At 44.9% G+C, this 15,542-nt stretch overlaps 1 pseudogene; it reads left to right on the top strand.

Moving 5' to 3' along the window:
• The first annotated feature begins 1,294 nt into the window (after positions 1-1,294).
• On the top strand, positions 1,295-7,161 carry LOC102120884 (protein SSX2-like; annotated as a pseudogene).
• Positions 7,162-15,542: the final 8,381 nt, after the last annotated feature.

A 15,542-nucleotide genomic window follows, 5' to 3' on the forward strand; every position in this document is an offset into this window, starting at 1 on the left:
GTATATGAGGCAGACCGCCATCTCAAATCCTTCCTGTCAGTTTCCAACATTTTCAGGTATGGGATTTTCCCCAGGAACTCTGTAGTAACTTAAGAAATTTGGGGCGGGAGAGGTGGCTCACGCGGGTAATCCCTGCACTTTTGGATGCCACAGGTGGTGGATCGCTTGAACCCGGGAGGCAAAGGTTGCAGTGAGCCAAGATCAGGTCACTGCACCCCAACCTGGGCAACAGAGTGAGACCCTGTCTCAAAAGGAAAAAAAAATAAAGCTCACTCAAATCATTCCTCCTGGGCTCAAGCAATCCTCTCGCTTCAGCCTTGAGACTACAGGTGCTCACCACCTGGCCCCTGCTAATTTTTGTTTGTTTGTTTGTTTGTTTGTTTAGTAGACACGGTTTTGCTATATTGACCAAGCTGGTTTCAACTTCCTACCTCCTGGGCTCAAGTGATCCGCCCACCTTGGCCTCCCAAAGTGCTGCAATATCACAGGCCTGTGCCACCACTCCCAGCTAATTTTTTGTATTTTTTGTAGACAAGGGGGTTTGCTGTGTTTCCCAAGCTCGTCTCGACCTCCTGGGCTCAAGCAATCTGCACGCCTTGGCCTGTCAAACTACTGGGATTACAGGCGTGAGCCACTGCGCCTGGCTGATTGCTGCATCTTGAAAAACCCCACGTTCTCTCTAAGTGATGGCAGGCTCTTGTAGTCTCAGAAATTCTAGCCTTCTTCCTCCTGATAATTTACAAATCACCCAGTAATAGCCTCTAAATCTGTTCATATTAGCGATGCTCATTTCCCTTCAACAGAACAGAACCCCCTATCCCACTACCTGATCAGATCCATCACCAGGGAGACCATGTTATCTCTGGGACTCACTTCCCTTCCTTTATTTATTGAGTGGGGGTGTCAGAATGCCCCCACTGAATAAAATTACAAAGTCACATCCCTGCCTCCCCAACAAGGGTCTGTACATCTTTCAGGGTAAGCCTAGCCACAGGGAAACTACTAACAACAGTAGCCAACCCCCTCCCAAAGACTCAAGGTTGCGTTGCCCATAGGAAACCTGTCATCCCCAATCAATACTTCTCCCAGAGACCCCTGGCTCCCTGTTTACATCTGACTTCTCCCCATGTCCTTACTCAGGGACAGATGAGCCCCGGATGGAGAAATGCAGCACCTGATTCCAGGTGACAGAGTGTGACTGGCCTTCACTGATTTCTCCCTCCACAGGACCAAAGGTCCTACGGCTGGAAAGACTCAGGCAGTTTCTCTTGCAGGTTAGACTGGTCCCGGTGCCATGAATGGAGATGACGCCTTTGCAAGGAGACCCAGGGTTGCTTCTAAAATGCCAGAAAAGATACGAAAGGTGAGGTGACCTGGAGGGGGCAGAGTAGTGGACCAGGGGACAGTGTGGGGTGACTAGGTTTCTGAGGAGGGGAGGACAGAGATACTGGAGACAAGGAGCAGGGTCTCGGGGGAGATCTGGACCCTTGGGAGCCTCCCACTCTCACTCTGTCATCACCTAGCATCCCTGGAGACAAGTCTGTGGCCGTGCACTACATTTGGTGACTCTCACTCCATTCAGGAAGGTGGGAAGAGAGCCAGCCAGCAGCATTAAAGCTCTACTGTGTGGCAGCGGAGAAGCTAGGGAAGATCCCCCATGTTGTCTCAGTTAGCCATGACATCAACCAGGACGGATTATCATCCCCACTTCCCAGATCCAGCACACAAGAAGCAGCTCCAGCTGAATGGCAGACATGCCTAGCTGAGTCACTGCCAAAATTTCTTTTTTTTTTTTTCCTAGACCTTTGATGATGTTACCAAATAATTCTCTAAGAAAGAGTGGGAAAAGATGAAAGCCTCGGAGAAAATCATCTATGTGTACATGAAGAGAAAGTATGAGGCCATGACTAAACTAGGTAACAGAAAGTTCTAGGTACAGACAAGTCTGGGGACACATGAGCATCCCTCTTCCTGCTCTGGCTACTTCTTAGCTGCAGAAAGTACCCCACATTTTCCTTTTGTGCAGGGAAAAATCGCAAGGCAGCTTCTGAGTGTTCTGCTCTTCTGTGTCCTGTCAGGGCTAAGAGGAGGGACTAGCCACAGTGGAGTTTATACCTGGATCCTGCACGTTTCTCTCCCATAGGCGTCTGTTCTGATGAGCCCAACTGTCTCTGTGGCATCTCGGCACCCTGCCACCAACCGCACCTTCCTTCCCTCGGCTTGTCTCTCTCTCTCTTTTTTTTTTTTTTTTGAGTCAGAGTCTCACTCTGTCACCTAGGCTAGAGTGTAGTAGTGCAATCACAGCTCACTGCAACCTCGAACTCCTGGGCTCAAGCAATCCTCCTGCCCAGCCCCTGGAGTAGCTGAGGCTACAGGCACGTGCCACCATGCCCAACTTATATTATTTTATATTTTGTAGATACGGTGGTCTCTCTCTGTTGCCCAGACTCGTCTCGAGCTCCTGGCCTCAACTTTTCCTGCATCCTCAGCCTCCCAAAGTGCTGGTACTACAAACATGAGCCATCATGCCAGGCCTAAGCTTGTCTCTTAAAGAATAAACATTTTGCTTCTTTCTAGGTTTCAAGGTCACCCTCCCACCTTTCGTGCATAATAAACGGGCCGCAGACTTCCAGGGGAATGATTCTGATAATGGCTGTAACCGTGGGAATCAGGGTGAGTAGATGGGAAGGGGCTGGAAAGGGTGGTCTTCTCTAGCCCAACTGCTTTTCAGCTCAGCTACCTGGGAGAGATCTTTTTCTTTTTCTTTTCTTTTCTTTTCTCTTTTTTTTTTTTTTTTTTTTTTTTTTTTTTTTTTTTTGGATACAGTTTTGCTCTTATCGCCCAGTCTGCAGTGCTATAGGTCAATCTCAGCTCAAGGCAACCTTCACCTCCCAGATTCAAGCGATTCTTCTTGCTCAGTCTCCCATGTAGCTGGGCTTACAGGCGCCTGCTCCCATACCCAGCTAATTTTTGTGTTTTTGGTAGAGACGGGGTTTCACCATGTTGGGCAGGCTGGTCTCAACCTTCCTGACCGCAGGTGATCCACCTGCCTCAGCCTCCCGAAGTGCTGGGATTAAAGGCGTGAGCTCCCACTCCCTCCCTGTCTGTAATATTTCTAATATTCTCAATAAACAAATCAGATCTAACATAGCTGTGGGGTAATGTTGAGATCTGACTGGACTCAATATTATTCCCCATACTTTTCTGTGTGTTTGAAATATTTCTTTTTTAAATGACATGTTGTTCTTGCTAAGCACTGCTAATGAATCAAAGGACAGTTAAGAAAATGTTACAAGTGAAAGAAAATACTAAAATCACAGATCCGCAAAAAACTTCCAGAGTATGTTTCATTAACAGCATGTAGGTATTGCATAAGTATCTTAACAGAGAGGATGATGAACACATTATATAACAAAGATTGCTGTTTCTCTGTATTTTATCAAAACCAAATAGCCTTCTCATTTTCAAACAACACTGAATCTCCGTGATGAGCTTGGAAGAGATTTTAAAACAGTGATCCCTTATCCAACACACAGAGAACTTTCCCACTTGTCAGTGACGAGAGATAACATAGGGTGAAAAAAAGACAGGTTCTTAGGTAGAGAGATTTGAGCATTTCAGGAATATAAAGGGGACATATGTGAGCTCATCTGCTCTGACAACACAATTGTAAAACAAGGTCAGAATGTCTAAACTGTCTTCAGTAGACCTATTATTCCCCAACTAAACAGGCCGGATTCTACAGTGTCCCACAATCACTATAAGAGGTCTGAAAATCCAGTGCTTGAGTATCTGCCAAGTTTTTGACATTAAAGGAGTGTCTTTATACTGAAAATATTTCAGAGCCACTGGACTAAATCATCCATGGTTCATCACACATTTAACAGCTTAATGGACATACTAAAAGATTCACCCATTTCAAGTGTACAGTGATTTTTAGTTGTTGTACATCTTGAGTGGATACAGTTCAGATTCCCAACCAATCAATTTAATTATTTGGGAAAAAGTAAAAGATATGTAATGAAATAAGATGAGACTGTGATGGGGTTTAGTCCCCATCTGATACACCATGAGATGGATAATTCTGAATTGATGCCACCAATAAATGAATCAACCAGGACTAAACATAATTCAGAAGCAAATCTCAAATAACTCCTCAACAGTGAGTGGACTCATAACCCTCTGCTGCAGAATGCACTCATGCAACAGAAGTCTCTCTAGAGTTTGGAAATCTTTACCAACAAAGAAAAATTCTGATGTATTCTTTCAGTTGAACGTCCTCAGATGACTTTCGGCAGGCTCCAGGGAATCTTCCTGAAGGTGAGTATCTCTCAAATCCAAAGGACCAGAGAACCTTTGTCCCTCCATGGATGCAAACACTGGTAAGAGTGGGAGAATATAAAAAATGCCCTCACTGCCTTTTTCTCCCCATGTCCCAGGTTTCTCCTACTTTAGGCGAGGGTAACTCTCCCAGCATTGCTGAGAACGCTGACTAAGATAACGCATGTGAAGATGCTTTGTAAGCTCTAAAGCACTATAGAAATGTCACTGATACTGTTTATCTGTGACCTTCACATTATAAAGATCATGCTCAAGAAGCCAGCAGAGGAAGGAAATGATTCGAAGGAAGTGCCAGAAGCATCTGGCCCACAAAACGATGGGAAATAGCTGTGCCCCCCGGGAAAAGCAAATACCTCTGAGAAGATTAACAAGAGATCTGGTAAGAGGAAACAATTCGGGAACAACCCCTCTGGCTTCCCTGGCTATGTTCAGGTGTGGGGACTGGGTGTGTGGCATGGATCCCAGACAAGCCTGGGTCCAGGCTGGGCTGAGGAGCTCACCCAACTCCAGATGAGATGTTAGACATGACTTCCAGAGACACAGACTGGAGTTGTCATCCATATAAAAAAACCACATGACTTGGGTCAAGTCTTCCAAATTTTCTCAATTCCAGATTCCTAGTCCATAAGATGGAAATAAAGAGTCAGAGTTCATAAATTGTTTGGAGGCATTAAATTAAATCTAGAAGGCCTGATGACATGAAAGGTGCTCAAGCAATTCTGTCTGTAATTACCTGGGATCATATCTTACGCAGCTCAATGCCTGACACCCAATACATGTGTACTTCAGATATATTGCAGGCCACTGCAATAAAGTGAGTCACACATTTTTTTTGTTGTTGTCGTTTTGCAGTGCATAAAAACTTTATGTTTACACTATACTATAGTCATTAAGTGTGCAATAGCATTATGTCTAAAAATGTACATACCTTAATTTTAAAATAATTCATTGATAAAAAATGCTAACAATCTTCTGAGCCTTCAGTGAGTCACACTCTTTTTGCTGGTGGAGGGTCTTGCCTCGGTGTTGATGGCTGCTGGCTGATCAAGGTGGTGGTTGCTGAAGGCTGGAGTGGCTGTGGAAGTTTCTTAAAAGGACACAACTATGACATTTGCCGCATAGATTAGGTCTCCCTTTCATGAAAGATTTCTCTGTAGCATGTGATGCTATTGGTTAGCATTTTACCCATAGTAGAACTTCCTCAAAGTTGGAGTCAGTCCTCTCTAGCTATGAAAGTCCTAGATGGCATCTCCTTCCAATAGAAAGCTATTTTATCTACATTGAAAATCAGTTGTTTAGTGGAGCCACCTTCATCAGTGATCTTAGCTAGATCTTCCTGATAACTTGCTGCAGCTTCTCCCTCAGGGTTTGCTGCTTCACCTTGCATTTTTATGCTGTGGAGACGGCTTCTTTCCTTAAACCTCACGAACCAACCTCTACTAGCTTCACACGTTTCTCCTGCAGCTTCTTCACTTCTCTCAGCTTTCATGGACTTGAAGAGAGTTCAGGTCTTGCTCTGAATTAGACTTTGGCTTAAGGGAATGTTGTGACTGGTTTCATGTTCTATCCTCACCACACAATCTTTCTCTATTTCAGCAGTAAGGCTGCTTTGCATTCTTATTTGTGTGTTCACTGGAGTATTAGTATTATTATTTCCTTCAAGAACTTTTCCTTTGCATTCACAGCTTGACTGTTCGGTGGAAGAGGCCAAGCTTTCAGCCTCTCTTGGCTTTCAGCATGCCTTCCTCACCAGGTTTAGCCATTTCTAGCTTGTGATTTAAAGCGAGAGACATGTGACTCTTCCTTTCATTTGAACACTTAGTGGCCATTGTAGGATTCTTAACTGTCATAATTTCAGTGTTGCTGTGTCTCAGGAAATAGGGAGGCCCAAAAAAAGGAGGAGAGACAGGGAACAGCTCATTGGTGGAGCAGTCAGAACACACACAACATTGGTCGATTAAGTTTGTCATCGTCTATGGGTGCAGTTCCTGGTACCCCCAAAATAATTACTCACAAAGGGGTGTCTATAGTCATAATAACTTAATTGTACATTTTAAAAAACTAAAAGAGTGTAAATAGATTGTTTGTAACAGAAGGATAAATGGTTGAGGGGATGGAGACCCTATTTTCCATGATGTGATTATTACCCATGGCATGCCTGTATCAAAGCATCTCATGTACCCCATAAGAATATATACTTACTATGTACCCACAAAACTAAAAAACAAAAATTATTTTAAAACACCAAAGAACAACAAAACAATTGCAATCATAATATCAAAGCTCACTGATAACAGATCACCATAACAGATATAATAATAATGGAAAAGTGTAAAATTGGTGAGAATTTCAAAAAAAAATTGCAGTATCTGCGAAGCGGTATAAAAATGAGGTGTCATAAAACAAGGTATGACTGCAAGCCCTTAACAAATATGTGCAGCATGGAAGCTAGGTATGGGTGAATGTTCCCGTAAGTGAAGAGGTTGAAAATCTAAACCTAACAAGGGAAGGAGCCAGAAGCTAAAACTTTAACTGGCATTTGCAGTGTACTGGTGTGGGTCTAAGATCTCAGCCTCTCTAAGCCAGAGGATGTGAAAAACTGGATAAAGAAGGCCCATGGGCACTTAGGAGGAAGGAGGCATCTCCTTTTTTTGAGTAAACAGAGCCTAACACTGTCTAACTTACCCAACCCTCACTTTCCAACTCTTCTCCATCATAGGACCCAAAAGGGGGAAACATGCCTGGACCCACAGACTGCGTGAGAGAAAGCAGCTGGTGATTTACGAAGAGATCAGCGACGCTGAGGAAGATGACGAGTAACTCCATAAGTGAACCTTCGGCTCATCCCTCACATCCCTGCAGATGTGCTCTTCTGTTATGGTACCAGTATCCCATCTTGTCACTTGTTCCCCAAATCATTCCCTTTTCTAGGATACAGCATTGAAGCTGAATGATGAAACTCCCCTTTCTCTTTCTTTCTTTTTTCTTTTTTTTTTTTTTTTTTGGAGGGATTATTCTTGCTCTGTTGCCCAGGCTGGATGTGGTGGGGCGATTTTGCCTCACTGCAACTTCCACATCTGGGGTTCAAGTGATTTTCTTGCCTCAGCAACCTGAGTAGGTGGGATTACATGTGTGCACCCCCAAACGCAGCTAATTTTTGTATATTTAGTAGAGATGAACTTTCACCATGTTGGTCAGGCTGGTCTCGAACTCCTGACCTCGTGATCCACCTGCCTTGGTCTCCCAAAGTGCTGGGTTTACAGGCGTGAGCCTCTGTGCCCGGCCGATTTACCATGCTCTTTCTACTCCCTACCCTGTATATCCAGCGATGCTCCCTAACCAGGATGCTGTGGGTTCCCAAACCCCAGGTCAGCCCTGATATGCGGGACACATCTTCTTCTAGCTTAGGAATTGATAACGTAGACAAGGAAGTCACTGTGGCATGAGCAGATGGTTCACTTCAAGGAACCGTGGAAGGCGTGTGCAGGTCCTGAGGTAGGGCAGAATCAGAGTGTGCAGGGTCTGCATATCAGGAGGACTTGAGATTGAGTTGTCACGCGGTGGGAACTCACTGCCACTTACTTTCCTTCTCTCTTCTTGCCTCAGCTTCAGGGATATAACACATGCCCGTGATGAGAAGCAGACCTTGGTGACCTTTCACGAACATGGGCATGGCTGTGGACCCCTTGCCATCAGGTGTATAGCAAGTGAAAGCAAGTGTTCACAACAGTGAAAAGTTGAGCATCATTTTTTTTAGTGTGGCAAAAGTTCGATGTTAGCGTTTCCGTTGTATTTTCTTGCAGTGTGCCATTCTGTTAGATATTAGCATTTTCATTGATGAGCAAGACATACTTATCGCGTATGTCGTTCTGTGTATCCATGCACCTACCTTAGAAAACAAGCACAGTCAGGTATTCTCTGCATAGAACAGCACTATCCTCCTCTCTCCCCAGATGTGACTACTGAGGGTAGTTCTGAGTGTTTAATTTCAGATATTTTCCTCTGCATTTACACACCACACACACACCCACACAAACACCAAGTAACACTATAAGCATCTCCCATCTTCTTGCACTCCCCTCATCTGATTCCCCTGTATCAGTCAATAACAGTTAATAAAACTTTGCAAACGTTTCCCAGTTGTTTGCTCCTCTCATTATTCTGGACACAGGTCTCTGCACATGTGTGAATATTTCTTTAGGAAAGATTTTTAGAAGTGGAATTTCTGGGTCAAAGGAGTCATTTATTCAACAAAAACCTAATGAGTGCATCCTTGTGCTGAGCGCTGTTCTAGGTGATGGAGAGACATCAGGGAACAAGGCAGACAGATGTTCCTGACCACCATTCTAGAGGAGGATGTTTCCAGTTGTTGGTTTGTTTGTTTGTCTGTTTTTTCTAGAGATGGGGTCTTGCTCTGTCCAGGCTGGAGTGCAGTGGCATGATCATAGCTCAATGCCGCCTTGAACTCCTGGGCTCAAGCGACCCTCCCATCATGGCCTCCTAAAGTGCTAGGATTCAGGTGTGAGTCACCGCTCCTGGCCTCCAGTTTTTATTTTGATGGAGACTATACACTTCAGTCCTGGTGCAGGATTCTGCAGCAGGTGGTTGGGCATCTTGGCCTTCGCTCTCTGAACAATTTTCAAGTTAAAGATCTGGGACCGTCCATTTGGGAGTATGTGGGAGGAAACACAGATGAAATCATCATCTGGGGAACGTGGAGGAATGAGGAAGATGCGTGCACGATAGACCCTGTAATGGAGAGGGAATAAAGAGTCCACTTAGTCTCCATGCAGGGGATCAACGGTGGGAAAGTCCCCTGGACAGAAGCATGAGACTGCCCATCAAGGGTCTCACCAACCAAGGGCCTGGGGACTGGGGTGGGGACGATGATTGGGGAATGGGACAGTTCTTTCTCACAGGTACCACCGCACGGTGCAGAGGGGAAACAATTGTGGGGAAAGGAAGGGCAGAGCTGAGTCTGTTTTAGAACAAACCATTGTGTGTGAATGGAGACATCAAAGCTCCATTCACACACAATGGACTTGAAACACCAGACCTGGGTGGAGGCAGGATTGGAGCAGTTTGACCATCCGTGGCCCATCACTTTGGCCTCCTGGACCTCCCCAGCCTTGGAAGGAGGACACTGTCATCATTATGCCTACATAATAGATGAGAAACGGAGTCCCAGACAGATGGTAGGCATCTTGTCACAGGTCCTACAGCTGGCAGGTGCAGGAGGGGCTGAGTTTGGAGCTCACTGACTCTAGAAACATTAAGGAGAACAGGTGCGTGTGATGAAGGGAGGGAGAATTGAACAAGCCCAGTTCTGTCCCCAGTCACAAGGTAGAGGCTGTGGGTTCATTTTCCCAAGACAAGGATCACTCGGACAGAGAGAGTGCAGGGAGGGAGAGGCAATCATGGTCATAGTGGGGACAGTGGGAGACAGAGATATGCAGGGTGGGCAGAAGAGGGTCAGGCAAAGAAGCAGGGGAGACCCAAGGCCAAGTGTGGGCTGTCACAACCACCAGAGGAAGAGGGTGTCAGGAAGGAGGTTGTGGAGTTCCATGAGCAGCAGAGGTTCCCCAGATCTGTGAGCATGTCCTGCCTGGCACTGCAGGAAGAGGTGGCTTCCAACCAGGTCAGTGTGGACGTACCTCTACCTGTGTCTCAGAGGAAACAAATTCTATTTTATCCCAACATGGTTCTGTATTACACAAATATAACATTCTGATACTAGATATTGAGTGCCTTATCCTCCATGCAAATAGAAGAGAGCATGATTTGATTTTTCTTTCTCCCTGGGAAGATGGGATCCATAAGTTGGGTCCCCCAGCCTACAAGAAAGGGTGGCTGGAAGATTGTGAGTCGTGACAGGGAACGTTTTTCCTTAGGTTCCTTGGGTATATAAAGCTCCTGATTATTTGTCTATCCAGGGTAAAGAGTGAACATGGTCCCTTCTCCACAAATGTGTTTCTCTCCTTCACTATTGCTGTGAAGGGCTGAAGTTCCATCAAGTTCTGATACGTTACTTTATTATTATTATTATTATTATTTTGAGACAGAATGTCACTCTGTCGTCTAGGCTGGAGCACAGTGGCTAGATCTTGGCTCACTGCAAGCTCTGCCTACCAGGTTCAAGTGATTCTCCCACCTCAGTCTCCTGACTAGCTGGGAATCCAGGCACGTGCCGCCACACCCAGCTAATTTTTTGTATTTTTAGTAGAGACGGAGTTTCACTGTGTTAGCCATGATGATCTCAATCTCCTGACCTCGTGGTCCGCTGACCTTATCCTCCCAAAGTGTTGGGATTACAGCCCTGAGCCACTACGCCCAACGATACATTAGTTTTTTAGTGTTTTTGTGAGACAGGATAGCACTCTGTTGCCCAGGCTGCAGTGCAGTGATGCAATTACAGCTCACTGCAGCCTCGATCTCCCAGGCTCAAGGGATTCTCCCACTTCAGCTTCCATTCTAGCTGGGACTACAGGCACATGCCACCACACCCAGCTAATTTTTGTATTTTTGGTAGAGATGGCATCCACTATTTTGCCCAGGCTGGTCTGTATCTCCTGGCCTCAGTCAATCATCCTGCCTCAACCTCCCAAAGTGCTGGGATGACAAGCGTGAGCCACCTCGCCAGGCCTTCATTGCTTTAATGAACAGTTATCAGAGTTTCATCTTAGAGAAAAAAGTGGCTACTGCCAGCCAATCTGAGTGTGGTGTTGGAGGGGAATCTGGCTGATTCAGACATTTCAAATGAACTTTTAAATTAACCTACCTGATGACTATCCTAAGGTCTTTTCCAGCTCTGTTTTTTTGTTCTTGTTGTTTGTTTGTTTGTTTGATTCAGGGTTTGGAGATTTTCAGAGGCTTTGCTACAATGAGCATCTCCTGGGCGGGCGCGGTGACCCACGCTGTAATATCAGCACTTTGGGAGGCCGAGGCAGGCAGATCACTTGAGGTCAGGAGTTGGAGACCAGCCTGGCCAAAATGGCAAAACCCCCGTCTCTACTAAAAATACAAAAATTACCTGTAGTGGTGGCTGGCCTCTGTGAATTCCGGTTACTGCGGGGAGTGAGGCGGGAGAATCACTTGAACCTGGGAGACAGAGGGTGCAGTGAGCCGAGATCACACCACTGCACTCCAGCCTGGGCGACAGAGTAAGTCTCTGTCTCAAAAAACAAACAGCATCTCTTTCCTACAGTGATTTGTGCTTTGGTCTTGTCTCCTTGGGTTTCTCTATCAGTCTGATCCCATCTATTCTATCTCCCAGGAATGCCTCAATATTTCTGGTGGACCGCCGATCCGTTTTCCTATTTTCCTCCACTGTTAAGAATTGATCCTTGAAAACATTTTCTTCCCAGTTCAATGGAATGTTGAGTAGGGCACGGGATCTATCTGCCATCTTGGTCCAATCATCTGGTTTTAGATATTTTATGTATATTTGTCACTGGATATAAGTGTAATTTTTCTCAATTTGGTTTTCTAAATAGTTATTATTGGTATGTAGACAACCTATGTATTACTGTATATAATGTTTTGTTACCTGTCTGGGTGCAGCTTCCCCTGCATTTTGGGACAAGACTCAATCCGTTTTATTCAAAACAAACAAACAAAAAAACTGACAGCCTGGGTGCGGTGGCTTATGCCTGTAATCCCAGCACTTTGGTAGGCCGCAGTGTGTGGATCATCTGAGGTCAGGAGTTTGAGACCAGCCTGGCCAAGATGGTGAAACCCCATCTCTACTAAAAATACAAAAAATAAAAATAAAATTAGCCGGGCCTGGTGGTGCACGCCTATATTCCCAGTTACTAGGGCAGCTGAGACAGCAGGATCATTTGAACTCGGGAGGAGGAGATTGCAGTGAGCCGAGGTGGCACCACTCCACTCCAGCCTGGGCAACAGAGATTCTATCTCTAAATAAAAAGAAAAAAAGAAAATTCACTTCACAGGCAATAGATAGTTATAAAAGGATAATTTATGGAAGATTTCATAGGGGAGACTGATGGAAAGAAAGAAGTATATATTTTACAGAGCTGAGCAGTTCACAGGGAAAATCACCAGAACTGCCTTTTTCTCCAAAATTATTACCCCTACGCCATACTACTACTGGTTCTTCTAGTCCTTCCCTCTATTCCAAATCCTCAAATTGTCCATTTTCTTATTGGGATAATTTTCTTCTGCCCAGATCTAGGTCCTCCACAACACTTAACACTGTCTTCGGCTGTTTGAATGCCCATTGTTTTAGCTCAGGTTCCCAAAGAAACAGAATTTGGATGATTGAGGACACCTCTGAATAGACTATACTGAGAAACCATGCCTGGAATGGTACATGAAGAGAGGAGAGGAGAGGGAATTTACGTACCTGGCTCTCACTCCTGGTTCCTTTTCTTAATGGTCAAAATTCAACCCACAGGCACTAGCTCCACTACACTTCTAGATTGCATCATCTGCCCCCTTGGCAGCTGTCTGGGAAGCCAGATCCCACACTTTGAAGTGTAGTGTTTCATACAATCCTAAAGTGGTAGCAAAGTCCAGGCATGGTGGCTCACGCCTGTAATTCCAGCGCTTTGGGAGGCCAAGGCAGGCGGATCATGAGGTTAGGAGTTTGAGACCAGCCTGGCTAGCATGGTGAAACCCTGTCTCTACTAAAAGTACAAATTTAGCTGGGCATGGTGGCGTGCACCTGTAATCCCAGCTACTCAGGAGGCTGAGGTAGGAGAATCGCTTAATCCCGAGAGGCAGAGGTTGTACGGAGCTGAGATCGCACCATTACACTCCAGCCTGGATGACAGAGAGAGACTCACTCTCAAAAACAAAACAAAACAAACAAACAAACGCAACAGTGGTAGCAGATTTCAGAAAGTCCAGGTATGTACCTAATTGGTCTGGTTGTACAGCACCAGCCAAGGGTGAAAACTGAAAACTCCCATGTAAGTCCTAAATTCACTGAGTAATTAGAGTACCCATCTGTGTTAGTTAATTGCCTTTATCTGAAGGAAAAATAAAACTCATATCTCTATGACAAGCAGGTGTTTACAGCTTGGAGCAAGTCACCTAGGCTAAACTCCCCAGGTGACAGGGAGACAAGGACATCATCTTCCTTGATGTTCACATTTCAAAGAGATGGCTCCAAGGACCTGAAGATAGACATTCCTAGGGGCTGGGCATGGTGGCTCATGCCTGTAATCCCAACACTTTGGGAGGCTGAGGCTGGAGGATCACTTGAGGCCTGGAGTTCAAGTTCAAGACATTCCTGGGTTCTACGGTGGACAGAGGCTTACAGATCAAAGGAAGAATTTACAAATACAACTTTTCTGAAGGAAATGCTCTAAGGAAAGTGAAATGGGGAAAGATATCTTCTTCCCTTTTGGCAACAGGAAAAATTCAATTTCGTGTTTAGTTACCCTTACAATTTCCCCCTATTGTTATTCTTTTATAGTAATACTGCAGTTTTCTAATTATCTCCACTGCTGTTTCTATCTGTCTTTGGGTAGTTTACAGCCACCTAGATATCCAACAAGTCTATAGTAAGATGCAAAGCAAAGCAATTATGAAGATTATAATATAATGATTTTTTTTTTCCGGACGGAGTTTCACTCTTGTTACCCAGGCTGGAGTGCAATGGTGCGATGTCAGCTCACTGCAACCTCTGTCTCCTGCGTTCAAGTGATTCTCCTGCCTCAGCCTCCCGCGTAGCAGGGATTACAGACATGTGCCACCATGCCCAGCTAATTTTGTATTTTTTGTAGAGATGCAGTGTCACCATTTTAGCCAGGCTGGTCTTGAACTCCTTACCCCAGGAGATCTGCCCACCTCGGCCTCCCAAAGTGTTAGGATTACAGACGTGAGCCACCATGCCCTGCCTAGAAAGAATTTTTAAATTCAGTAAAATACTCACCTTGTAGGGGCAGGATGACCTTTAAACACATCATAGTGGTTCAAAGTCAAAATAAATTATAGAGACAAATCCCTAAATCAAATGCTCTATTTGGGAATCGCAAAATTGCAATTCAGGGCATACACACGGACTAGGGTGATCTTCAGCATGTGCAACTAATGAAGAGAAGCTGGAAGTTTTATTAGAAAGAAAAATGTTACATATTGTTTTGAAATGAGGCTCATTGGCCCTGGAGAAGCTGGTTCATTGGCACAATCAGCTTTCACATTCCCTCTTTTGATCAACATCTTTCTTTGAAAACCTCACTGATCAGCCATCTTAAAGTGAGGCTTCATTGTCACTCCATGCCAGGATGGACCTGGGCCGGTTGTCTTGGTCCCATGTCAAAGGAAAGGTAAGGGAGTCAATATCACAGACATGAGCCACATTTGAGCCACAAAGAGGCCAGAAGAAAAAAAAAACTCAGCCAGCTTTGTCTGGAGTTCAGCATCAAATTCCATCTTATTAGTCCCATCTATATTAGCATTCATCTTGAAGCACCAGGTCAACATTTTCCTGTTGGGAGAACTGGCTTAATAAATATTAGACAGGCAACAAGAATGGAGCTCAAAGATCATAATACAAAAGTAATTAGCAATTGTTTTATTTTATTTTATTTCATTTTATTTCATTTCATTTCATTTCATTTCATTTCATTTTATTGCAATGCAATCTTACTCTGTTGTCCAGGCTGCAGTGCAGTGGTGTGATCTCGGCTCACTGCAACCTCCACCTCCTGGGTTCAAGTGAATCTCCTGCCTCAGCCTCTCGAGTAGCTTGGATTACAAGTGCTCACCACCTCGCCTGGCTAATTTTTGTATTTTCAGTAGAGACGAGGTTTCACCATGTTGGCCAGGCTGGTCTCGAACTCCTGACCTCAAGCGATCAGCCCTCCTTGGCATCCCAAAGTGCTGGGATTACAGGCATGAGCCACCGCACCCAGCTATAATTAGCAATAGTATAATAAATTTAGTTTATCCAATGGTTTTGAACCAAGATCCCAAGACTAAGGGCCACCAGCTAAACAAATCAAAAGACTGTGGGGGAAGTCAATGAGGCCTCTTGCAGTCTTTGAGTAGCATTTTAGGTCTGGGTTCAATTAAAGCAGAGTGCCAACTCTACAAAAGGGAGTACTAGGTGAGTCAAAGGATTTGGGGGTCAGGTTCTGTCAAGTGAAACATGTAGACATTCGGGGGCAAGAGTCTCATTATGATACGAAGACTTATTCTGACGTCTTGGGAAAAGCTGTCTACGGTGTGGA

Source organism: Macaca fascicularis, chromosome X, assembly GCF_037993035.2.
Source record: "Macaca fascicularis isolate 582-1 chromosome X, T2T-MFA8v1.1".
NCBI classification, from domain to species: domain Eukaryota; kingdom Metazoa; phylum Chordata; class Mammalia; order Primates; family Cercopithecidae; genus Macaca; species Macaca fascicularis.